General features: G+C 45.0%; 1 long non-coding RNA gene across 1 annotated transcript; it reads right to left on the reverse strand.

Annotated features, from left to right (window-relative positions):
• Positions 1-1,102: 1,102 nt before the first annotated feature.
• Positions 1,103-24,806, reverse strand: LOC140491818 (uncharacterized). The gene is made up of 3 exons (XR_011963437.1): positions 24,670-24,806; positions 15,149-15,191; positions 1,103-1,965 (listed from the first exon to the last, which is right to left on the reverse strand). It is a non-coding gene; the product is annotated as an uncharacterized lncRNA (long non-coding RNA).
• Positions 24,807-25,068: the final 262 nt, after the last annotated feature.

A 25,068-nucleotide genomic window follows, 5' to 3' on the forward strand; every position in this document is an offset into this window, starting at 1 on the left:
GCAGGTAGATAGGATAGTGAAGAAGGCGTATGGTATGCTTTCCTTTATTGGTCAGAGTATTGAGTACAGGAAGTGGGAGGTCATGTTGCAGCTGTACATGACATTGGTTAGGCCACTGTTGGAATACTGCATGCAATTCTGGTCTCCTTCCTATCGGAAAGATTTGGGAAACTTGAAAGGGTTCAGAAAAGATTTACAAGGATGTTGCCAGGGTTGGAGGATTTGAGCTATAGGGAGAGGGTGAACAGGCTGAGGCTGTTTTCCCTGGAGCGTTGGAGGCTGAGGGGTGACCTTATAGAGGTTTATAAAATCATGAGGGGCATGGATAGGGTAAATAGGCAAAGTCTCTTCCCTCGGGTCAGGGAGTCCAGAACTAGAGGGGATGGGTCTAAGGTGAGAGAGGCAAGATATAAAAGAGACCTAAGGGGCAACTTTTTCACGCAAAAGGTGGTACATGTATGGAATGAGCTGCCAGAGGAAGTGGTGGAGGCTGGTACAATTGCAACATTTAAGAGGCATTTGGATGGGTATATGAATAGGAAGGGTTTGGAAGGATATGGGCCGGGTGTTGGCAGGTGGGACTCGATTAGGTTGGGATATCTGGTCGGCATGGACGTGTTGGACCAAAGGGTCTGTTTTCATGCTGTACATCTCTATGACTCTATAACACAATAATCAGTCTCATACATTTGACTCAATAACTGCATGGCATTGCAACTAGTGACACTTTAACCTCCAGCTCTTATTCTCTTTCAGTTGCTGTCAGGATAACGAACATTTCCACATTGTGAGTACCACACAATAAACAACATTTGTCCATTATCACGTTTTGAGCAGGTTTGTAGCTCAGGTTGAAGTTCTGAAAGTAGGCTTGCTCACTGAGTTGGAAGGTTGGGTTTCAGACATTGCATCAGCATAGGAGGTAACATCAGCAGTGAGCCTCTAGATGAAGCACTGGTGATATGGCCTGCATTTTCTTTGTGTTTACGTTTCATTGGATTGGTGATGTCATTTTCTGTGGTGATGTAATTTCCTGTTCTTTTTCTCAGGGGGTGGTAAATGGGATCCAAGTCCACACCGACCCTCTGAAGAGTAACCCACCCAGACCCATTCCCCTACATTCACCCCTAACTAATCCACCTAATGCTAAGGGCAATTTAGCATGGCCAATTCACCTAACCTACACATCTTTGGATTGTGGGAGGAGACCGGAGCACCCAGAGGAAACCCACACAGACACAGGGAGAATGTGTAAACTCAATACAGACAGTTGCCCGAGGCAGGAATTGAACCTGGGTCTCTGGCGCTGTGAGGCAGCAGTACTAACCACTGTGCCACCGTGCTGCCCGGTTGTATTTATGGAGTCTGTTGTGGGCATCATTAATCATTTCTGTAAACATTCTGCAACTGTTTTGCTCTGCTATTCTTTTGGCTAGTCGGGTGTTAAGGGGAGGCTTGTATTTAAGACATTGAGGTAGTACCTGTTTCCTGAGGCATTCGTGCAGGAAGTACAGCTGTTCATGGGTGGTGCTCTGTCGGATGGTATTGGTTTCCCATTTTTGGGCCATTTTTAGCATATTGCACCCATAGGTCTTAGCGAGTTTTGAGAAGATTCATTACTCAGGTTAAGGTTCTGGGTGTAGATGTGCTGAGCCGGAAGGTTTGTTTTCAGACATTTCATCACCATATTAGGTAACGTTATCAGTGAGCCTCAGGATGAAGCACTGGTGGCATGGCCTGCTTTCTATTTATCTGTTTAGGTTTCCTTGGGTTCATGGCATCACTTCCTGTGATGATGTCATATCCTGTTCTTTTTCTCAGGGGGTAGTAAATGAGATCCAAGTCAGTGTGTTTGTTGATAGACTTCTGGTTGGAATGCTATGCTTCTAGGAATCGTCATACTTGTCTCCGTTTGGCTTGTCCAGATGGATGTGTTGTCCCAGTTGAAGTGCTGTCCTTCCTCACCTACATGTAAAGATATTAGTGAGAGTCATTGTTCTTTCATAACAGAAGAAAATCACCTATACAGTGTATTCAAAAAGAACAGGTACCCAATGAACACAATCTGCAGATTTCTCAGCAATAAACTCAAACAAGTAGACAAAACATGTCCAGAAACCCGAGCCACTCTCCCCTACATCAAAGACATCTCAGAAATGACTGCCAGACTACTCAGACCCTTTAGCATCATGGTAGCCCATAAACCCACCAACACACTAAAACAGCAGCTAATGAACTTGAAAGACCCTATACAGACAATGAGCAAAACCAAGGCCATTTACAAAATACCATGCAAGGACTGTAACAAACACTACATTGGACAAACGGGCAGAAAACTAGCCACCAGGATACATGAACATCAACTAGCCACAAAACAACATGATCCACTCTCACGAGTATCCTCACATACAGATGAGAAAGGACACCACTTTGACTGGGACAACACATCCATCCTAGGACAAGCCAAACAGAGACACCCACGAGAATTCCTAGAAACATGGCATTCCAAATGGAACTCTATCAACAAACACATTGACTTGGATCCCATTTAGCACTCCCTGAGAAAAAGAACAGGAAATGACATCACCACAAGAAATGATGTCACCAAGCCAAGGAAACCTAAACACAAATAAAATAGGGGCCACATCACCAGTGCTTCATCTGGAGGCTCACTGATGATGTTACCTCGTATGGTGACATAACATCTGAAAACAAACCTTCCAGCTCAGCGAGCAAACCTACATCCAGAATATTTCTCTATTTATGGAAAGGTGATTCCTCAAGACCAAGAACTGATTTTCCTATTAATGTAATTACTACTATCCTATCTTAACACCTCATATCATCACAATCAGTAACAACAGCAAAGTCACAGTGTCACATAACTGATGTTCCTAAATTCTCATACATGATGTTGTTTTGCTGTGAAATAATATTCACAAATCTTCTTATTTGATAGCCCTACTGCAATATGTCACTTGGTAGTATGAAATCTGTATGAAATAAATTTCAGCTTTGTCACCATTTACCCAGTTTGTTAAGTAGGATATGTTCAGGAAACTGCTTTCTGTGGAGAGCAATTCCATGGAGTATCCATGTGCACTGTGTGAGCTGCCATTTATTCTTAACTCAAATATAACAATGTCATCCTGTTACATATTGCTGAAACAGCAATCAACTATTGAAAGGTGAAAGTCAGCCATGTTCCCACTTCTGATCGTGACATACTATCTCCCAGTGGAAATGGTACAGCTGTGTACTAAGACAGGTCTGGGCTGTTCTGTGATCCTTCAGTGGTTCAGTACCTTCCCATTCACTGAAAGGTTACCTTCACAGTGAAGAATTCCCACTTAATCCAAGGTTGGGATTGTGTTGCAGCTGATACCTCTACCCGAGCAGGACTCTGATCTTTCAGGCGGATAAAACAATATTTGAGGAAAACAAAACGAAAAATGTGTTATTGAAATACTCCCTTGATGATGATTGAACACTGGTCAATTCCTGTGAAGTTAGTATTTGGAGTGTCAATTACTCCAATCACCTAAAGTTTACCCATCTGCCTCCACACATTGAGAGAGGAACATTTGGGAGTTTCTTTAAACGTAATAAGGCTTTTTGTTAAACCTCTCCCATAAGATTATCTGACTGGGGGCAGAGGCCTCAATCATGTAGACAGGATAGTCCTAGGCTGGATTGGACAGGTTTGGAACGATCAATATCACACTTGCTCCTTCCTGTTTATTGCAATGTTTACACTCGGGTACTGAAAAATGGCTTATTATTTGGAAGCTGCCATGGAGGTTGTTGATCTAATGCCATTTTAATTGAGTGAAACGGGTCTGATGTGAGATATGTTTGACACTCATGTCACCAACTATGAAGCAAAACTGTTATTTTCCACAATGCTTACAAAGATTTAATTACTGGCTTCACAAATGTTCTGTCGTTATAGGGCTCCATCTTCTAATCTAGCAAATCTCTACCGTCTTTTCACACATTTGGAAAAAATATTACCTTTCTATTGCTTGGCTTGTGTGTTGACACTGATAATTCTTATCAATAACGCTAACATTATACCAGTGACAGAATAAGGTGATTTAGTAACAAAAAAAGATATTGCTGAAAAAGCTCAGCAGGTCTGGCAGCACCAGAAGAGAGAAATCAGAGTTAGCGTTTCAGGTCCAGTGACCCTCCTCATTCCTGTTGTAAATGGGTGATTTCTCATTCTGAGATGATGTCCTCTGGTCCTAGATTCCCCACAAGGAGAAACAACCTTTCTACATCCCCCGCACCCACCCCCATCAACTCTCATTCCTCTAAACTCCAATGAGTACAGGACCAAAATACACAATCTGTCCATATAAGATAATCCCTCCATATTCAGGATCAGTTTAGTGAATTTTCCCTGGAACTGCCTCCAGTATATCTTTCCTAAGAGAAAGGGCTGAAAACTGTTCACAGTGTATCAGCTGATGAGTGTTTTGTGTAGCATTTTTAACAAGAGTTCTCTAATTTTATACTCCATTGCCTTTGAAATAAAAGGCGACATTTGATTTGCCTTCCCATTTATCCACTGAACGTATTTGCTAACCTTTTGTGATTTTGAGAGTGAGGACTTCCAATTCCCTCAGGACTGTAGTTTTCTGCAATCCTTCTCTATTTAAATAATATTCAGTTCATAGAGTCATAGAGATGTACAGCATGGAAACAGACCCTTCGGTCCAACCTGTCCATGCTGACCAGATATCCCAACCCAATCTAGTCCCACCTGCCAGCACCCGGCCCATATCCCTCCAAACCCTTCCTATTCATATACCCATCCAAATGCCTCTTAAATGTTGCAATTGTACCAGCCTCCACCACATCCTCTGGCAGCTCATTCCATACACGTACCATCCTCTGCGTGAAAAAGTTGCCCCTTAGGTCTCTTTTATATCTTTCCTCTCTCACCCTAAACCTATGCCCCCTAGTTCTGGACTCCCCGACCCTAGGGAAAAGACTTTGTCTATTTACCCTATCCATGCACCACATGATTTTATGAACCTCTATAAGGTCACCCCTCAGCCTCTAATGCTCCAGGGAAAACAGCTCTAGCCCATTCAACATCTCCCTGTAGCTCAAATTCTCCAACCCTGGCAACATCCTTGTAAATCTTTTCTGAACCCTTTCAAGTTTCACAACATCTTTCCGATAGGAAGGAGACCAGAATTGCACACAATATTCCAACAGTGGCCTAACCATACAACAAGGGGTGTCCTCCCAAATTGTTCCTAAGAACAAACTGAATTCCTGGAACTGACACTCTGTCGATCAGTCCCACTGTAACTTCCCCAGTATTGAGTTGGCACTCCAACCTGATCTTACATAGGGGAATGCTAAATTTCTGTCCATCTATCCCACAAATTACCACACTCTCAGGTAACAGATCAGAAAGAGTGCATGTTCACTTGTCCCTTACTATCAGTGACTGGTTAGATCCTGTATCTCTCAAAATTATAACTTGTCCTCTCCCTGTTCTTTCAGAGTAAACTTTACCACAGAGGTGAATTCTTTGTCGAGATCAGGTACTAACTCCACACCCAGCCCCTGCTGAGGCTATGCACTCTCCTGCAGCACCTCCACTCTTCTTGGGGTCTCCTTTACTACCTTCACTATTACTACCGGCTTAGCTTCTTTTACCACATCTTTTCCCACAATGCCTTTCTTTAACAACCAGCACTGTGACTTTATATGTCCCACCTCTGTGGCCCAACATTTCAACTCCCCCTCCCACTCTGCCGAGGACATGGAAGTCCTGGGCCTCCTTCACCACCGCTCCCTCACCACCAGACGCCTGGAGGAAGAACGCCTCATCTTCCGCCTCGGAACACTTCAACCCCAGGGCATCAATGTGGACTTCAACAGTTTCCTCATTTCCCCTTCCCCCACCTCACCCTAGTTCTAAACTTCCAGCTCAGTAATTGTCTCCATAACTTGTCCAGACTTGTCCTACCTGCCTATCTCCTTTTCCACCTATCCACTCCACCCTCTCCTCCTTGACCTATCACCTTCATCCCCTCCCCCACTCACCCATTGTACTCTATGCTACTCTCTCCCCACCCCCACCCTCCTCTAGCTTATCTCTCACCGCTTCAGGCTCACTGCCTTTATTCCTGACGAAGGGCTTTTGCCCGAAACGTCGATTTCGAAGCTACTTGGATGCTGCCTGAACTGCTGTGCTCTTCCAGCCCCACTAATCCAGAATCTTACCAGTGCTCTCTACTCTTGGTTTCATGGTTTAGGATCTCTCTTTCTCTCTGACCTATCACCTTCACTCCCACCTTCATCTACCTATCACATTCTCAGTTACCTTCCCCCAACCCCACCCCCCTCCCATTTATTTCTCAGCCCCCCAGCCCACAAGCCTCATTCCTGATGAAGGGCTTATGCCCAAAATGTCAATTCTCCCGCTCCTTGGATGCTGCCTGACCTGCTGTGCTTTTCCAGCACCAAAGTCTCAACTCTGATCTCCAGAATCTGCAGTCCTCACTTTCTCCTTTGTCCATGGCAAATCATGTCTCACAAACTTGATTGAGTTTTTTTAAAGTAGTAAAAGGATGAAATTCTTGATAGAAGCAAAATGTCATCCTTTGCCCTGATGTATCTTCATCTGCCCTCTCTGCTGTCCTTCTCACTTCCGGAGCTTTCTGTTCCTCCACATGAAATCTTACCATCTCTGGAATTCAGGTTTTAAACTCCTCCAGCAGAATAATCTCTCTTAGAGCCCCATAAGTCTGATCTATTTTTAAGGCCTGAACCCATCTATCAAAATTACTATCCTTAATTCTCTTGAATTCAGTATAAGTCTGCCCTGGTACCTTCTTTGTGTCTCTGAACTGCTGTCTATATGCTTCTGGTACCAATTCATAAGCACTTCAAATAGTCTGTTTAACCTCTTCATAATCTCTTGACACCTCATCTGACAGTGCATCAAATACCCCACTAGCTCTGCCTACCAGTTTAGTCTGAACTAGCATTACCCATAAATCCTCGGACCACTCCATCTGCCGAGACAATTTTTCAAATGAAATTAAGAAGACTTTGATATCTTTCTATCAAAATGTAGCACTGTTTTAATATATTTGTATATATCATTACCTTCTCTCTTCATCTCCATCCTGTTAACTTGACTTTCCTGACTAATTCACAGCTTCTGAAGTTCAAATTCTCTTTCCTTTTCTCTTTCTTTCTCTCTCCCTTTCTTCTTTCGCTCTTTCTTTGCTCAGCTAAGAACCTTCTCTCCTCCTTTTTCCTCTCTGTTTCTTCTCCCTCTCTCTTCCTCTTTCCTCTCTCCCTTTCTTTATCTTCTAACTCCTTTTTCCTCAATTGTAATTTAATTTTTTTCTAACTCGACTACACTTGTCTGTTTCTCTGACACACCTAAGTGCTAGACTAACTCCCTGACAATTTCAGCTTTCCTTTGGTCCCCTGTTAGGTTAGAATTGTGTCTATTTGATAACTCTAAAAGTGGGTTCTTCTTCTGACTTTCTAAACGTTCTTGGCAAACTTGAGAATCATCTGCAAACCCCCAGAACTTCTTTAGCAATTTTAAGAGCCATTTCTCTCACTTTTAATTGAACCAACCACAGGTCACCGAGATTAAACAAGTTGTCTCACCTACATTTTATTTAAAGATCTAGGGCACTAATTGGTAAGTGTTTAAATCTGCTGGGATCTCTCAAACCCCAAATCTATTCAAATCTGTCCAAATTTCAGACTGGATCTGTGTAAACCTGTCCAAAGCATGGAGCTGAGCACCCGAACTGTTATGACACGATGGTGAACCCTTCTGCTAATTAAACCAAACACCCAGAAAAGCTCACCTCTCCTCGTAATCTGTTAAAGTATGAGTTACAGCAAACTCCCAAATTCCAGGATTTAGAGAAAAACTATCATTTATTCTTTATTCTAAATGTGAATATTAAACAACAGCTATTTACAACTCTAAAGTCTCCTTTCTCCTAACTGCTTGTTATTAGCCTCCAACAATGTACTGTTCCAATAACCATCCATATTAAAATTACATCAACTTCATTTCAAAACCACACAGTGGCTGCCATCATTAGTGTCTGTCTCCCTCTGGCTGCAGATCTCCCTGGGTCATCTTTGGTCTTTTGTTGTAAAGTTGTTTCATATGAAAAGGGTCCCATTGATAGAGTGTGTTTTGCTGGTAGTTACTATCTGTCGATGGCAGTTGGTCTTTATGGCCAACTGTCAAAATGCCTGCTGCATTTTACCCCAAACATCGGATCATCTCATTGGTTTGATGTTGGCAAAACAGTAAGTCCAAAATTGATTGGGTTTTATTAAGCTGGGACATATTTTAAACTGATTGATTAAGTTTGAATGGTTGTCAACATAGGAACCAAACCGCAGGTGTTTGTTTCAATGTTACATATTTTCAGTTTTCCAGAACACTCTGAGACTGCTAGTCAGTCACACGACAGGTACCAGGAAACTTTTAGTGCAAAACAGCTTTCACTCTCTCTTAAAAGGTACAGTACGTGCCCTCAATTTCATAACAATTATGACCAAGATTACTATTTCGAAATAGATACATCTAATAAAGGACTCCTAGCACTTCTATTGGATGGCAAGGATTCTGCATTTGGCTCTAAAACCTTTCGGATTTGTCTGAGGTTGGAAGAGAGGCCCCTGTTCTAGTTTTCTGAATATACTGGGTACATATGTAGCTATTCCATAGAGTTACGAGATCATGACTCAGCAGACTCTGATCCCACTCCAAAGGTTTAGCCATGATCAGTCACACAACCAGAGCGGTCTCGAGTTGGAAATCCATTGCCTGTACATTCTGGGCAGCGGGTCAGGGTCAGGGTCAGGGTCAGGGTCAGGGTCAGGGTCGGAGTAGGGCTAATTCAGTCAGCGAGATGTATTCATCAGTCAGAGGTCAAGGCCCTCCTCCTCTGGGGCTAACTATTGGATCACATACAGAGATAGAATACAGAGAGCCCCCATCAGCTTTATCCACAGGCACTAAGCAATTGGGTGCTGCACGTGGGGGAGATGGGTGCTAAACACTAGGGTGATGGGTGCTGCACGTGGGGGAGATGGGTGCTAAACACTAGGGTGATGTGTGCTGCAGGTTGGGGGTGATGGGTGCTGCAGGCTGGGGGTAATGGGTGCTGCAGGCTGGGGGTAATGGGTGCTGCAGGCTTGGGGATGATGGGTGCTGCAGGCTTGGGGATGATGGGTGCTGCAGGCTGGGGGTAATGGGTGCTGCAGGCTGGGGGTGATGGGTGCTGCAGGCTGGGGGTAATGGGTGCTGCAGGCTGGGGGTGATGGGTGCTGCAGACTGGGGTAATGGGTGCTGCAGGCTGGGGGTGATGGGTGCTGCAGGCTGGGGATAATGGGTGCTGCAGGCTTGGGGTGATGGGTGCTGCAGGCTGGGGGTGATGGGTGCTGCAGGCTGGAGAGATTGGTGCTGAAGCCTGGGGTAATGGGTGATGCAGAGTGGAGGGATGGGTGCTGCAGGCTAGGGGTGATGGGTGCTGCAGGCTGGAGTAATGGGTGCTGCAGGCTGGATTAAATGGGTGCTGCAGGCTGGGGGTGATGGGTGCTGCAGACTGGGGGTGATGGGTGCTGCAGGCTGGGGGTGATGGGTGCTGCAGGCTGGGGATTGTAGGTGCTGCAGGCTGGGGGTGATGGGTGCTGCAAGCTGGGGTAATGGGTGCTGCAGGGTCAGGGTAATGGGTGCTGCAGGGTGGGATGATGGGATCTGCAGGCTGGGGGTGATGGGTGTGGCAGGTGGAGGATAATGGGTGCGGCAGGCTGGGGAGATCGTTGCTGCAGGCTGGGGATTGTAGGTACTGCAGACTGGAGGTAATGGGTGCTGCAGGGTCGGGGTAATGGGTGCTGCAGGGTGGGGGTGAGGGGTGCTGCAGGGTGGGGGTGAGGGGTGCGGCAGGGTGGGGATGAGGGGTGCGGCAGGGTGGGGATTGTAGGTGCTGCAGGCTAGGGGTAATAGGTGCTACAGGCTGGGGTGATGGGTGCTGCAGGCTGGGGGTGATGGGTGCTGCAGGCTGGGGGCGATGGGTGCTGCAGGCTGGGGAGATGGGTGGAGCAGGCTGGGAGTGATAGCTGCTGCAGTTTGGGGTAATGGGTGCTGCAGAGTGGAGAGATGGGCGCAGCATGCTGGGGCTAATGGGTGCTGCAGGCTGGGGGTGATGGGTGCTGCAGACTGGGGGTGATGGGTGCTGCAGGCTGGGGCTAATGGGTGCTGCATGCTGGGGGTGATGGGTGATGCAGGGTGGGGGAGATGGGTGCTGCAGTCTGGGGATGACGTGTAATGTAGGCTGGGGTTAATGGGTGCTGCAGGGTGGGGGAGATGGGTGCTGCAGGCTGGGGGTGATGGGTGCTGCAGGCTGGGGGTAATGGGTGCTGCAGGCTGGGGGTAATGGGTGTTGCAGGGTGGGGGTAATGGGTGTTGCAGTCAGAGGTGATGGGCACTGCAGGCTGGGGGTAATGGGTGTTGCAGTCAGAGGTGATGGGCACTGCAGGCTGGGGGTAATGGGTGCTGCAGGCTGGGGGTAATGGGTGCTGCAGGCTGAGGGTAATGGGTGCTGCATGCTGGGGGTAATGGGTGCTGCAGGCTGAGGGTAATGGGTGCTGCAGGCTGGGGGTAATGGGTGCTGCAGGGTGGAGAGATGGGTGCTGCAGGCTGGGGGTAATGGTTGCTGCAGGGTGGAGAGATGGGTGCTGCATTTTGGGTGAAAAAGCCCTTCATTCGGAATGAGGCTGTGAGTCGAGGGGGTGGAGAGATAAATGGGAGGGGGGTGTGGGTCTGGGGGAAGGTCACTGAGACGGCAATAAGTAGATGAAGGTGGGGGTAAAGGTGACAGGTCAGAGGGGAGGGTGGAGCAGATAGTTGGGAAGGAAGATTTACAGGTAGGACAGGTCATAAGGATGGTGCTGAGCTGGAAGGTTGGAACTGGGATAAGGTGGGGGAGGGGAACTGGGAAAATTGTTGAAGTCCACATTGACGCCCTGGGGTTGAAGTGTTCCGAGGCGGAAGATGAGGCGTTCTTCCTCCAGGCGTCGGGTGGTGAGGGAGCGGCGGTGAAGGAGGCCCAGGACCTCCATGTCCTCGGCAGAGTGGGAGGGGGAGTTGAAATGTTGGGCCACAAGGCGGTTTGGTTGATTGGTGCGGGTGTCCCGAAGATGTTCCCTAAAGCGCTCTGTGAGGAGGCGTCCAGTCTCCCCAATGTAGAGGAGACCGCATCGGGAGCAACGGATACAATAAATGATATTGGTGGAAGTGCAGATGAAACTTTGATGGATGTGGAAGGCTCCTTTGGGGCCTTGGATGAAGGTGAGGGAGGAGGTGTGGGCGTAGGTTTTGCAGTTCCTGTGGTGGCAGGGGAAGGTGCCCAGAGGGGAAGCGGAAAGGTGGGGGCTGGGTGCATGGACCTGACCAGAGAATCATGGAGGGAATGGTCTTTACAGAATCTGGTGGTGGGGTCTGTTTGTAGGAGAATGTTGGAGAATAATGTGGAGCAGTCCCTCTTCCGTAGTTAGTCTGGACCATTTCCCATCTTTTCTCCACTACATTGATGACTGTATTGGCGCCACCTCGTGCTCCCGTGAGGAGGTTGAGCAGTTCATCAACTTCACCAACACTTTCCACCTCGACTTCAAGTTCACCTGGACCGTCTCAGACACCTCCCTCCCCTTCCTGGACCTGTCCATCTCCATGTTGAGTGTCCAACTCAACATGGATATCTTCTATAAACCCACTGACTCCCACAGCTACCTGGATTACATCTGCTCCCACCCTGCCTCCTGTCAAAATGTAATCCCTTATTCCCAATTCCTCCGCCTCTGCTGCATCTGCTCCCAATTCCACCATAGAACAGCCCAGATGGCCTCCTTCTTCAAAGACCACAATTTCCCCTCCCACGTTGTCGACAATGCCCTCCAGCGCATCTAATCCACTTCCTGCCCATGAACCCCACTCCTCCCAACCCAACAAGGACAGAACTTTCCTGTCCTCACCTTCCACCCCACCAACCGCTGTATACATCGCATCATCCTCTGCCTTTTCCATCACCTACAAACAAACTCCACCACCAGAGCTATGTTTTGCTCCCTACCCTTCCGCAGAGACCATTCCCTCCATGACTCCCTTGTCAGGTCCATGCCTCGTACCAGCCCATCCTCCCCTCCCAGCACCTTCCCCTGCCACCACAAAGGATACAAAGCCTACACCCACAGCCTCTCCCTCACCTCCATCCAAGGCCCCAAAGGAGCCTGCAACATCCATCAGAGTTTTCCCTGCACTTCCACACGTCAGTTACTGTATCCGTTGTGGTCTCCTCTATGTGGTGAGGACACTGAAAGGTGACTCCTCCAGAGCCTGCAGATGGTTCCTCCTCTGGCTGGCACTGCCCTGGTTCCTTGTGAGGAAGCGGCATCTTGGAGTGAGAGCCAGGTCCCAGTCATAGCATTAACATAGGTAAGCTGCACACAACAATCTTCACAAACAGCAATACAATGATAACCAGATAATCAACATGAAAAGAAACAGATTCAAGTATTAGTATTAATCAGGACTTTGGAATCTGCCAGGTCAATCCTTTACATGCAAAGGACAGACAGGGCTCTTCAGTTTAATGTCTTAATGAAAGGTAAATGTCAATCCAGAGGGTAAACTAAATGTTCAGATAATAACTGTTAGTTAGGAATGATTGGTGGTCCAGGCAGTGACAATGGAATGACAGTCTTATTCCCACATTTCACACAATCCCAAACAACAGGAAAATGCAGAGAAAGTTTAGTATAACACCAAGAACGTCGAATCCAAACAGAAAGCTCTCTAAATCTATGTTCTTTTTGAAAAAGGTGCTGAATATTAACCGTCACACTTTAACACCAAGCATGTAACTTTGATAAAGCAACTGAGAATGATTGGTTAATTAATGCTTGACTGTAAACTCGCTCAGAATCAAATTATTGTAAACTGGGTTATCGATAATGCACTACATCAAGTCCCTCAAAATCAGAAAATTCTCACAATCACATTCTTTTTGTTCTATTCTTTATGGCTCTTACAGCAGCTGTCACAATTACATGGGATCAATTCTGCAGCTACTGGAATCTAATTTGAAATGCACACACCCCATTTATTGAACCACACAATCTGTCTCCACCTAAACCAGGGGAACCCGATAAATCTGTCCCACACATAACTCAAGGAAGGCCACATCTTGCTCAGTGCTCACCCAGTACCCATAATCTGTTCAAACACAATGAAGCCAACAACATGTACTCCAAGTTGGCCAACAGACAACCAAATGAGCTGTGCAAGCTGCAGAACATGTGACTATTGAGCCCCCATGGACTATCTCATGTGAATGCAGGTGAACTCTACATTCTCCCATACTTGCAATACAGTAGACTCATAATTTGAGAAAATATAAAAAAGCCATCGAACATGTAAAGCATTCAACCATGGATAGCCATAACCTGCACAATGCTATACATGGCTGTACAGTATAAAAACTGTGAAACCGAGTCTGACCAGTGTGTTGCAATGCCTCTTTAGCTTCTGATGTACCAGACCAACATCACAATAGTGTTGCTGCAAAGGATAATAAATGTTTCATTAGGCAATCAAATAATTCTATGAAATGAACTGAAGATTTGGGGCAGCATGATAGCTCAGTAGTTAGCACTGCTGCCTCACAGCACCAGGGACCCAGGTTCAATTCCAACCTCGAGTGACTGTCTGTGTGGTGTTTGCACATTCTCCCCATGTCTGTGTGGGTATCCTCCCACAATCCAAAGATGTGCAGGTTAGGGTGAATTGGCCATGCTGAATTGGCCAGAGTGTTCAGGGATGTGTGGGTTAGGTGCATTAGTCAGGGGTAAATGTATAGTAATGGGGAATGGGCTTGGGTGGGATACTCTTTGGAGGGTCGGTGTGCACTTGTTGGGCAAAAGGGCCTGTTTCCACTTTGTAGGGAATCTATGATAAGTGGAATGTAGTTGAGATATTGTGGCAGTGTCGGGCACTTGGTATAATTCCCCACCACAAAACCACTAGATTTAAATAAAACACCCAGATCTGCATTGGCAGACAAAGTGGAAGTAAAGATAATGTTCATCACAGCAATTATATTTGGGTGTAGAAACCACATCATTTGTGAATCAGCTGGCAACAAATCGAGACTTGATAAAACTATATTTCGTACTTCAGACAACAGGAATTTCAAACCTATTTAATGAGTGGATTTGAGTGCATTAATCAGTAAACAGATGTCTCTGGGTCACTGTGAAAGCTGGATATTAATTCAGTGCTTGCTGAATGTCAAGGGGGGTGTTTTGGCAAGAACACATTAAAATCAGGCAATAAATACGAAGAGACAATCAGAATGAAAGAGAAAGAATGCTGGCCTGAAGCTTCGGAAAGACTTTGCACTTGAGAAGGCTTGTGTACAGTTGGATTAGGTTATTGTTAGAGTCAGCCTTGCCTGTGGCATTCAGCAACACCGAGAGATTTATTAAAAAAAGGGAGGCTGACTGGACGGACCAGTCACAGACAAGAGGTTCCATGACCTGCTTGATTTTCCCAGGGTAGCCGACACAATGAAGTTGTACATCTTTCCCAGTATTCTTCTGTGTGGGGAGAATGTCTATGCAGCAACTTTGGGGGAGGGGTGGAGATATACAACTCTATTATCCAACAAAGACACTTTCAGTTGGACATCTTAGCCTGCATGTGATTTTTACTGCCTAGATTTGTAATGTGAACAATCATTACACAAGAGAAATGAAAGAGTGGTCAAGCATGTGATGGTTATACTTTCTGTAGTGTTAAGAGTGTGTGTGTGTGTGTGTGTGTGTGTGTGTGTGTGTGTGTGTGTGTGTGTGTTGGGGGGGCGGGGGGGGGGGGTTAGGTCTGCTTTCATCGTTGCCTGTATCCAACTGAAATGACAGGGGAAATTACCTGATGATGTGCTTCATTAGTGTATGAGCACAACAGGATTGATGGCAAAGACAGAAAGATCTATAAGGCATCTTTGTGTTTTTCTCTCTTATCATTACCACACCCTAAGTCCCACCCTCCAGCATCCAACTCAGGCACACCTACCGTTATCCAAAATGCTGGAAAATCTCATCAGGTCTGGCAGCATCTGTAAGGAGAGAAAAGAGCTGACGTCTCGAGTCTAACTGACCCTTTGTCAAAGCTGCCGTTATGTTGTAAGTGCAGTGTCAATTTTAATGATGCTGGTGTTGGTCTGGGGTGGACAAACTCAGAAATCACGCGACACCAGGTTATAGGCCAACAAGTTGCTTTCGGAGTGCTGCCCCTTGGTCAGGTGAAATGAGGGGAAGCACCTGATGAAGGAGCAGCGCCTCAAAAACTTGTGATTTTAAATAAATCTGTTGCACTATAACCTGCTGTCTTGTGACTTCTGACCTTGCTATTTCTAATAACACATCTATTTTTGATTTCAGCGAGGACTCGGCCTGCCTGTGTGTTTGGGATTTATTAAAATGAAAGAAAGTACATCAATGTGGGTGATCATCTCGGAAATGCAGAATTGTGCACACATCATGTTCACACAAAAACGTAGTCAAACCCTTTAACTCTTTCCCCCAAAAAGTTCTGGATGCAGGGTTATTTGAAGCTTTCCAAACAGAGATGGATAATTTTTTGATACATAGATGTATCAAGAGATGGGGAGCAAAGTCCAGGAAATACATTTGAGGAAAACGTCAGCCACAATCCCAGAGAATGGTAGAGCAGCTCCAAAGCTGAATGATTTTCTAATGCTCCTGTATCATTCCGATATCATTCGTTGTTGCCTTTTTATTGGTTCATCCCAGAAATACAGGCCTTTCTGCAGTTGACATAAGCAAAAACATTTCTGAAATCACTGCTCAATTTTGAACTGTTCTTTGTTAATTTGTGAATATGTAAACTTGTATATTTTATCTTCTTGAATTTTTAAAGTTATATTTAATACAATAATATGCTTTTCCATTTGCATTTAGTTTTTCTACTGCGAAATGTTCCTTCTCCAACTTCAACTCCCCCAACTGCAACATATTTAGATATGAATGAGTGTAAGTGCTCGGCTGAGATCTCATACTGAGAGTGAAAGCTGACAAATTCGCAGGGTCCGATATTCGATATCCCATGGTACCAAAGGAGTGGCCTTGGGAATAGTTGATATATTGATTTTCATTTTCCAAAATGTTGTTGATTCTAGAATAGTCGCAGCAGATTAACGGGTGGCAAATGTAGCCCCACTGTTTAAAAAAAACAGGGTTAGAGAAAGCTAACAGCCAATCAACAGTCACGGGGAAAGTGCTGGAGCCTACAAAGGATGGAATAACAGAAGACTTAAAACAGTACCAACAGGTTTATTTAAAGTCAGCATAGATTTAAAAGTAGGAGGCACATTGGCTCAGCAGTTCAGACTGCTACCTCACAGTGTCAGGGACCTGAGTTTGATTCCAGGTGACTGTGTGGAGTTTGCACATACTCCCTGTGTCAACGTAGGTTTCCTCTGGATGCTCCGGTTTCCTCCCACATCCCAAAGATGTGAAGATTAGGGTGGATTGGCCAAGCTAAATTGTCTGGGGATGTGCAGGATAGTGGGTTAGCCATGGGAAAGGCAGGGTTACAGGAATAGGGTGTCTGGGTGTGATATTATTTGGAGGGTTGCTGTGGACTTGATGGGCAGAATAGTCTGTTGCCACACAGTAAGGATTCTATGATGAGTAGAGTTGAAAAACACTTTGGAGATTTTGGGGATGTAATTAACAGGTGAGAGAGAAACAGAGGATGTGGTGGTATTGGATTTTCAGAAAGTTTTTGTTAAAGTCGCATTGACAGATTATTATGCAAAATCAAAGCACATGGATTGGTGGTAATATACTGGCGTGGATTGGGGTTATATATGTGTGTGGATTGGTGGTAATATACAGGTGTGATTGGTAGAAATATACAGGTGTGGATTGGTGGTCATATACTGGCATGGATTGGTTGTAATATAGAGGTGTGGATTAGTGGTAATATACTGGTGTGGATTGGTGGCAATATACTGGTGTGAATTGGTGGCAATATACTGGTGTGGATTGGTGGCCATATACTGGCGTGGATTGGCGGCCATATACTGGCATGGATTGGCGGCAATATATTGGTGTGGATTGGTGGTCATATACAGGTGTGGATTGGTGGTAATATACTGGCGTGGATTGGTGGTAATATACTGGTGTGGATTGGTGGTAATATACAGCAGTGAGTTGGTGGTAATATACTGGCGTGGATTGGTGGTAATATACTGGCGTGGATTGGTGGTCATATACGGGTGTGGATTGGTGGTCATATACTGGCATGGATTGGTGGTGATATACTGGCGTGGATTGGTGGTCATATACTGGCGTGGATTGGTGGTAATATACTTGCGTGGATTGGTGGTCATATACGGGTGTGGATTGGTGGTCATATACTGGCATGGATTGGTGGTCATATACTGGCATGGATTGGTGGTCATATACTGGCGTGTATTGGTGGTAATATACAGGTGTGGATTGGTGGTAATATACAGGTGTGGATTGGTGGTAATATACAGGCGTGGATTGGTGGTAATATACTGGCGTGGATTGGTGGTCATATACGGGTGTGGATTGGTGGTCATATACTAGCATGGATTGGTGGTCATATACTGGCATGGATTGGTGGTCATATACTGGCATGGATTGGTGGTCATATACTGGCGTGTATTGGTGGTAATATACAGGTGTGGATTGGTGGTAATATACAGGTGTGGATTGGTGGTAATATACAGGTGTGAATTGGTGGCAATATACTGATGTGTATTGTTGGTCATATACTGGCGTGGATTGGTGGTCATATACTGGTGTGGATTGGTGTTAATATACTGGCATGGATTGGTGGTAATATACAGGTGTGGATTGCTGGTAAAATACTGGTGTGGATTGGTGGTAATACACAGGTGTGGATTGGTGGTAATGTACTGGCGTGATTGGTGGTTATATACAGGTGTGGATTGGTGCTAATATACAGGTATGGATTGGTGGTAATATACAGGTGTGGGTTGGGGGTAATATACTGACATGGGTTGGTGATAGTATACAGGTGTGGATTGGTGGTCATATATTGGCGTGGATAGGTGGTCATATACAGGCGTGGATTGGTGGTCATATACAGGTGTGGATTGGTGTTAATATACAGCTGTGAATTGGTGGTAATATATAGGTGTGGATTGGTGGTAATATACAGGTGTGGATTGGTGGTAATATACAGCAGTGGGTTGGGGGTAATATACTGACATAGGTTGGTGATAGTATACAGGTGTGGATCGGTGGTAATTATCTCGTGTGGGTTCGTGGTAATATACTGGCGTGGATTGGGGGTACTATACATGGTGTAGATTGGGGGTAATATACTGGTGTAGATTGGTGGTCATATACAGGTGTGGATTGGTAGTAATATACAGCTGTGGATTGGTGGTAATATACAGGTGTGGATTGATGTTAATATACAGGTGTGGATTGGTGGTAATATACAGGTGTGGATTGGTGGTAATATACAGCTGTGGATTGGTGGTAATATACAGGTGTGGATTGGTGATAATATACAGGTGTGGATTGGTGATAATATACAGGTGTGGATTGGTGGTAATATACAGGTGTGGATTGGTGGTAATATACAGGTGTGGATTGGTGATAATATACAGGTGTGGATTGGTGGTAATATACAGGTGTGGATTGGTGGTAATATACAGCTGTGGATTGGTGATAATATACTGGTGTGGATTGGTGATAATATACAGGTGTGGATTGATGTTAATATACAGGTGTGGATTGGTGGTAATATACAGCTGTGGATTGGTGGTAATATACTGGTGTGGATTGGTGGTAATATACAGGTGTGGATTGGTGGTAATATACAGGTGTGGGTTGGGGGTAATATACTGACATGGGTTGGTGATAGTATACAGGTGTGGATTGGTGGTCATATATTGGCGTGGATAGGTGGTCATATACAGGCGTGGATTGGTGGTCATATACAGGTGTGGATTGGTGGTAATATACAGCTGTGAATTGGTGGTAATATATAGGTGTGGATTGGTGGTAATATACAGGTGTGTGTTGGGGGTAATATACAGGTGTGGATTGGTGGTAATATACAGCAGTGGGTTGGGGGTAATATACTGACATAGGTTGGTGATAGTATACAGGTGTGGATCGGTGGTAATTATCTCGTGTGGGTTGGTGGTAATATACTGGCGTGGATTGGGGGTACTATACTGGTGTAGATTGGGGGTAATATACTGGTGTAGATTGGTGGTCATATACAGGTGTGTGTTGGGGGTAATATACAGGTGTGAATTGGTGGTAACATACTGGTGTGGATGGGTGGTAATATACAGCTGTGGGATGGGGGTAATGTACTGGCATGGGTTGGTGATAGTATACAGGTGTGGATCGGTGGTAATTGTCTCGTGTGGGTTGGTGGTAATATACTGGCGTGGATTGGTGGTAATATACAGGTGTGGATTGGTGGTAATATACAGGTGTGGATTGGTGGTAATATACAGGTGTGGATTGATGTTAATATACAGGTGTGGATTGGTGGTAATATACAGGTGTGGATTGGTGGTAATATACAGCTGTGGATTGGTGATAATATACAGGTGTGGATTGGTGATAATATACAGGTGTGGTTTGGTGGTAATATACAGGTGTGGATTGGTGGTAATATACAGCTGTGGATTGGTGATAATATACTGGTGTGGATTGGTGATAATATACAGGTGTGGATTGATGTTAATATACAGGTGTGGATTGGTGGTAATATACAGCTGTGGATTGGTGGTAATATACAGCTGTGGATTGGTGGTAATATACTGGTGTGGATTGGTGGTAATATACAGGTGTGGATTGGTGGTAATATACAGGTGTGGATTGATGTTAATATACAGGTGTGGATTGGTGGTAATATACAGCTGTGGATTGGTGGTAATATACAGGTGTGGATTGGTGGTAATATACTGGTGTGGATTTATGTTAATATACAGGTGTGGATTGGTGGTAATATACAGGTGTGGATTGGTGGTAATATACAGGTGTGGATTGGTGATAATATACAGGTGTGGATTGGTGGTAATATACAGGTGTGGATTGGTGATAATATACAGGTGTGGATTGGTGATAATATACAGGTGTGAATTGGTGGTAATATACAGGTGTGGATTGGTGGTAATATACTGGCGTGGATTGGTGATAATATACAGGTGTGGATTGGTGGTAATATACTGGCGTGGATTGGTGGTAATATACAGGTGTGGATTGGTGATAATATACAGGTGTGGATTGGTGATAATGTACAGGTGTGGATTGGTGGTAATATACTGGCGTGGATTGGTGGTAATATACAGGTGTGGATTGGTGATAATATACAGGTGTGAATTGGTGATAATATACAGGTGTGGATTGGTGGTAATATACTGGCGTGGATTGGTGGTAATATAGAGGTGTGGATTGGTGGTCATATACTGGCATGATTGATGTTAATATACAGGTGTGGATTGGTGGTAATATACAGCTGTGGATTGGTGATAATATACTGGTGTGGATTGGTGATAATATACAGGTGTGGATTGGTGGTAATATACTGGCGTGGATTGGTGGTAATATACAGGTGTGTGTTGGGGGTAATATACAGGTGTGGATTGGTGGTAATACACAGGTGTGGATTGGTGGTAAAATACTGGTGTGGATTGGTGCTAATATACAGGTGTGAATTGGTGGTAATACACAGGTGTGGATTGGTGGTAATATACTGGCGTGGATTTGTGGTCATATACTGGCATGATTGATGTTAATATACAGGTGTGGATTGGTGGTAATATACAGCTGTGGATTGGTGGTAATATACTGGTTTGGATTGGTGGTAATATACTGGTTAGGATTGGTGGTAATATACTGGTTTGGATTGGTGGTAAAATATGGTGTGGGTTGTTGGAAATATACTGGCGTGGATTGGTGGTAATATACTGGCGTGGATTGGTGATAATATACAGGTGTGGATTGGTGGTAAAATACTGGTGTGGATTGGTGGTCATATACTGGCGTGGATTGGTGCTAATATACACGTGTGGATTGGTGGTAAAATAGAGGTGTGGATTGGTGGTAATATACTGGCATGATTGATGTTAATATACAGGTGTGGATTGGTGGTAATATACAGGTGTGGATTGGTGGTAATATACAGGTGTGGATTGGTGGTAATATACAGCAGTGGGTTGGTGGTAATATACAGGTGTGGATTGGTGGTAATATACTGGCGTGGATTGGTGGTAATATACAGCAGTGGGTTGGTGGTAATATACAGGTGTGGATTGGTGGTAATATACAGGTGTGGATTGGGGGTAATATACAGGTGTGGATTGGTGGTAATATACAGCTGTGGATTGGTGGTAATATACAGCAGTGGGTTGGTGGTAATATACTGACATGGGTTGGTGATAGTATACAGGTGTGGATCGGTGGTAATTGTCTCATGTGTGTTGGTGGTAATATACTGGCGTGGATTGGGGGTAATATACTGGCGTGAATTGGGGGTAATATACTGGCGTGGATTGGGGGTAATATACTGGCGTGGATTGGGGGTAATATACTGGCGTGGATTGGTGGTAATATACTGGAATGATTGGTGTTAATATACAGCTGTGAATTGGTGGTAATATACAGGTGGGGATTGGTGGTCATATACAGGTGTGGATTGGTGGTCATATACAGATGTGGATTGGTGGTAATATACTGGTTCGGATTGGTGGTAAAATATGGTGTGGGTTGTTGGAAATATACTGGCGTGGATTGGTGGTAATATACTGGCGTGAATTGGTGATAATATACAGGGGTGGATTGGTGGTAAAATACTGGTGTGGATTGGTGGTAATATACAGGGGTGGATTGGTGGTAATATACTGGTGTGAATTTGTGATAATATACGTGCGTGGATTGGTGATAATATGCGGACGTGGATTGGGGGTAATTACTGGTGTTGGTTGGGGGTAATATACTGGTGTGGGTTGGGGATAATATACTGGTGTGGATTAGGGGTAATATACTGGTGTGGTTTGAGAATTGGTTGGCAGACCAGAATCAGAGGGTAAGAATAAAAGGATCATTTTCAGAAAAAAAGGTGGTGAGCAAATAGAATCCCACAGGGATCAGTGCTTCAGGCCCAGCTGTGCACAATATAGCTCAACAATTTGGATGGGAATCCGGTGTAATATTCCCAACTTTGCTGATCACACAAAACTAGAATAGAATATCCTTTATTGTCATGTGTGGAATTGTGAGTGGTGAGGAGGATGGGAGGGGCCTCAAGGCAATTTAGACAAGTTAAGGGAATTGGAAAGTACATGACAGATGCAGTTTAATGTGGATCAATATGAAATTGCCCACATTGGTAAGGAGAATAAAATGTAGAGAAATACTTAAATATTGATAGTTTGGGAAAGGATGACGTACAAAGGAATTTAGTTGTCTTTGTGCATCAGTCATTGAAAACAAGCATGTAAGTGCAACAAGCAGCTAGAAAGGCAAATGGAGTGTTCAAAATTAAAATACTGAAGTCTTCCTCCAACTGGTAAGATGACACACAAAATATAATGTGCTGTTTTGGATTCCTTACCTGGGTATAGCTCAGACTGCAGCTGTGAATCCCTGTACTCCTGAGAATGTGGATGAGATTAAGCAAATCCCTGGGAGTTACTGGAATTTCGTTGCCCAAAGGAAAGGTGGTCCCACTTCCTCAGTGAGGCAGGCAGGTATACTGAGTGATACTACCACCAGCTAAACTCTACCAGGTGGAACCCGGCTGCACTAGAGAGTGCACAAGTTGTGAGGAGTGTGGAAAAGGGATGGAAGGAGGGTCGATGCCCACTCCTCTCCAATGTGTACTTCTGAAGAGTGACCTTGTTTTGTGATCACTGACCCTCGGTGCTGTCCTCACTGTTATGGAGTTGCCCTGCTCCTCAGCAATGAGTTGCTGGTATCGAAGGTAACAGTATCCCCTGGGGTCTCCGAGAATCCCACGGAGGTCATAGAGACTGAGTAGCTGCAACAGATGAGTTCATAGAGATCTTGTCCCCTCACAGACCTGCACACAAGAAGTGGGTTTTGCACATATCCATATACTCATCCATCTGAACTAGGTTCACTCGCCATAATATTGTTCACACCACCTCAGTGGCACTACTACCTGGTGGATGACTATCCACCTCACAAGTGCAGGTCTGTGAGGGGACAGGCTCTCCATTAACTCATCAGTACCTTCTCTTTCATACTCCAGCTTTCAGGGACTGTTTCTGCATCGGCTCTAACAGGAGTGAGCTGAGCCATTGATTTTACTTACTGGGTCAGTTTGTTGGAGCTGCTACCAAGGCAGCTCTGTTTTTACCTCCTTGGGGTATTGTTGCCTCCAGTAAAAGAGTTCAGAGAACCAAAGCAGGAAGGCTTCAGTTCGTACTGTCAACTCAACCTCCTCTGGCTGCCCCAGTCCGTGAGAGCACGCGGTCGGGGAAAATGACAGGCTCTTTCTGCTGCAGCTACCCAGGAGTTTCTGAGTCACTTCACTGGCTTATGTGAAACTTTCTTGGAACTCTGCCGCGTAGTTAACATGGAACTTTCTGCTATTGCTCTAGTGTCACTGAGGTACTGTAGGAAAACATTGCACTAACACACAGGATTCCAACTGCTGGGAATATCAGTATACGTAAAGCCATGCCCATGTCAAACCAGTATTTATAATAGCCGCAGCTCCAGGGTAGTCAGATTCTGCAGAAGTTGCTAGAACTGCCACATCTTGGAAAAACTCCAAACCGCAATAAGAACAACACTTACAATTCCCAGACTGGCTGTTGGGGAACCATTCAACAAGGCTTTAGTGGAATATGTCAGATCTCTGTCCAAAAGAAAACGTGGCTATAGGATTGACCACCATGAACATGGTTACCCATTCCCAGAGGCTGTTCTCCTGAAACCGATATCAACCAGGACACTGGTGAAGGAATTGACCGAATTCTTGATCTAATCTAGTCTGTCCATTAGGTCAGGGCTTAGACTTCATGCTCAAAATATGCAGGAGGTCATAGGTGTGAACAAACTGAAACCTTTAGCATATCACCCACAGTCTATAAGGGCACTGGATTGTACTGTCAAACGATAAAAAAAAATGATCAGGGCATAAGACCATGAGTAAACCTATGAATGGGATAAAAGGCTAGAATCTCTTCTGTTTGTTGCCAGTGAGGCCACTGGTTTTATTCCATCCGAACGATGCTAAAGCCGCCAAGTGTGACGACCTGTGAAACTATTCCAAGCGAGGTTTTTGGAGCAATAGCAGAAAGTCTCCATGTTAACTACACAGTAGAGTTCCAAAAATATTTCACAAAAACTAGTGAAGTGACTCGGAAACTCCTGAAAATTTCTGAGATAGCCATGAAACAAAAGAAGGGCTGATGCCCGAAACGTCGATTCTCCTGCTCCTTGGATGCTGCCTGACCTGCTGCGCTTTTCCAGCAACACATTTTCAGCTATGAAACAAAAGACAGGCAAACTCACCAGGACGTGAACCTTTCAGCAGGAGACTGTGTGTTAGTGCTCCTCCTAACACCAGGGGAACTCTTAAACGTCCCATTCAGTTGGCTCCATCCAGTGGCAAAGAAGGCCCAGAAGGGCAATAATCTGATTGACAGCCTAGATCAGGGGAAAAAGGAAAAGGCTATGTCATGTCAACATGACAAGGCCAAAAAGAGGACAAGCAGGTAATTGTCTGCCCCACTGTCACAAACCTAAAGCACGAGGGTAGCAGTGGGAATGAATTGGAGTGAGACCCACTACAATCCAGCCAGCCAATAGAAAGTAGAGGCTTTTTATTCACTCTCCCAGATGCAGAAATGTGTACAGCTCTAACAAAGCTGCAATAAAGAGAGGCAAACAAGCCACACCAAAGCCCTCAGT

Source organism: Chiloscyllium punctatum, chromosome 20, assembly GCF_047496795.1.
Source record: "Chiloscyllium punctatum isolate Juve2018m chromosome 20, sChiPun1.3, whole genome shotgun sequence".
In the NCBI taxonomy this organism is placed as follows: domain Eukaryota; kingdom Metazoa; phylum Chordata; class Chondrichthyes; order Orectolobiformes; family Hemiscylliidae; genus Chiloscyllium; species Chiloscyllium punctatum.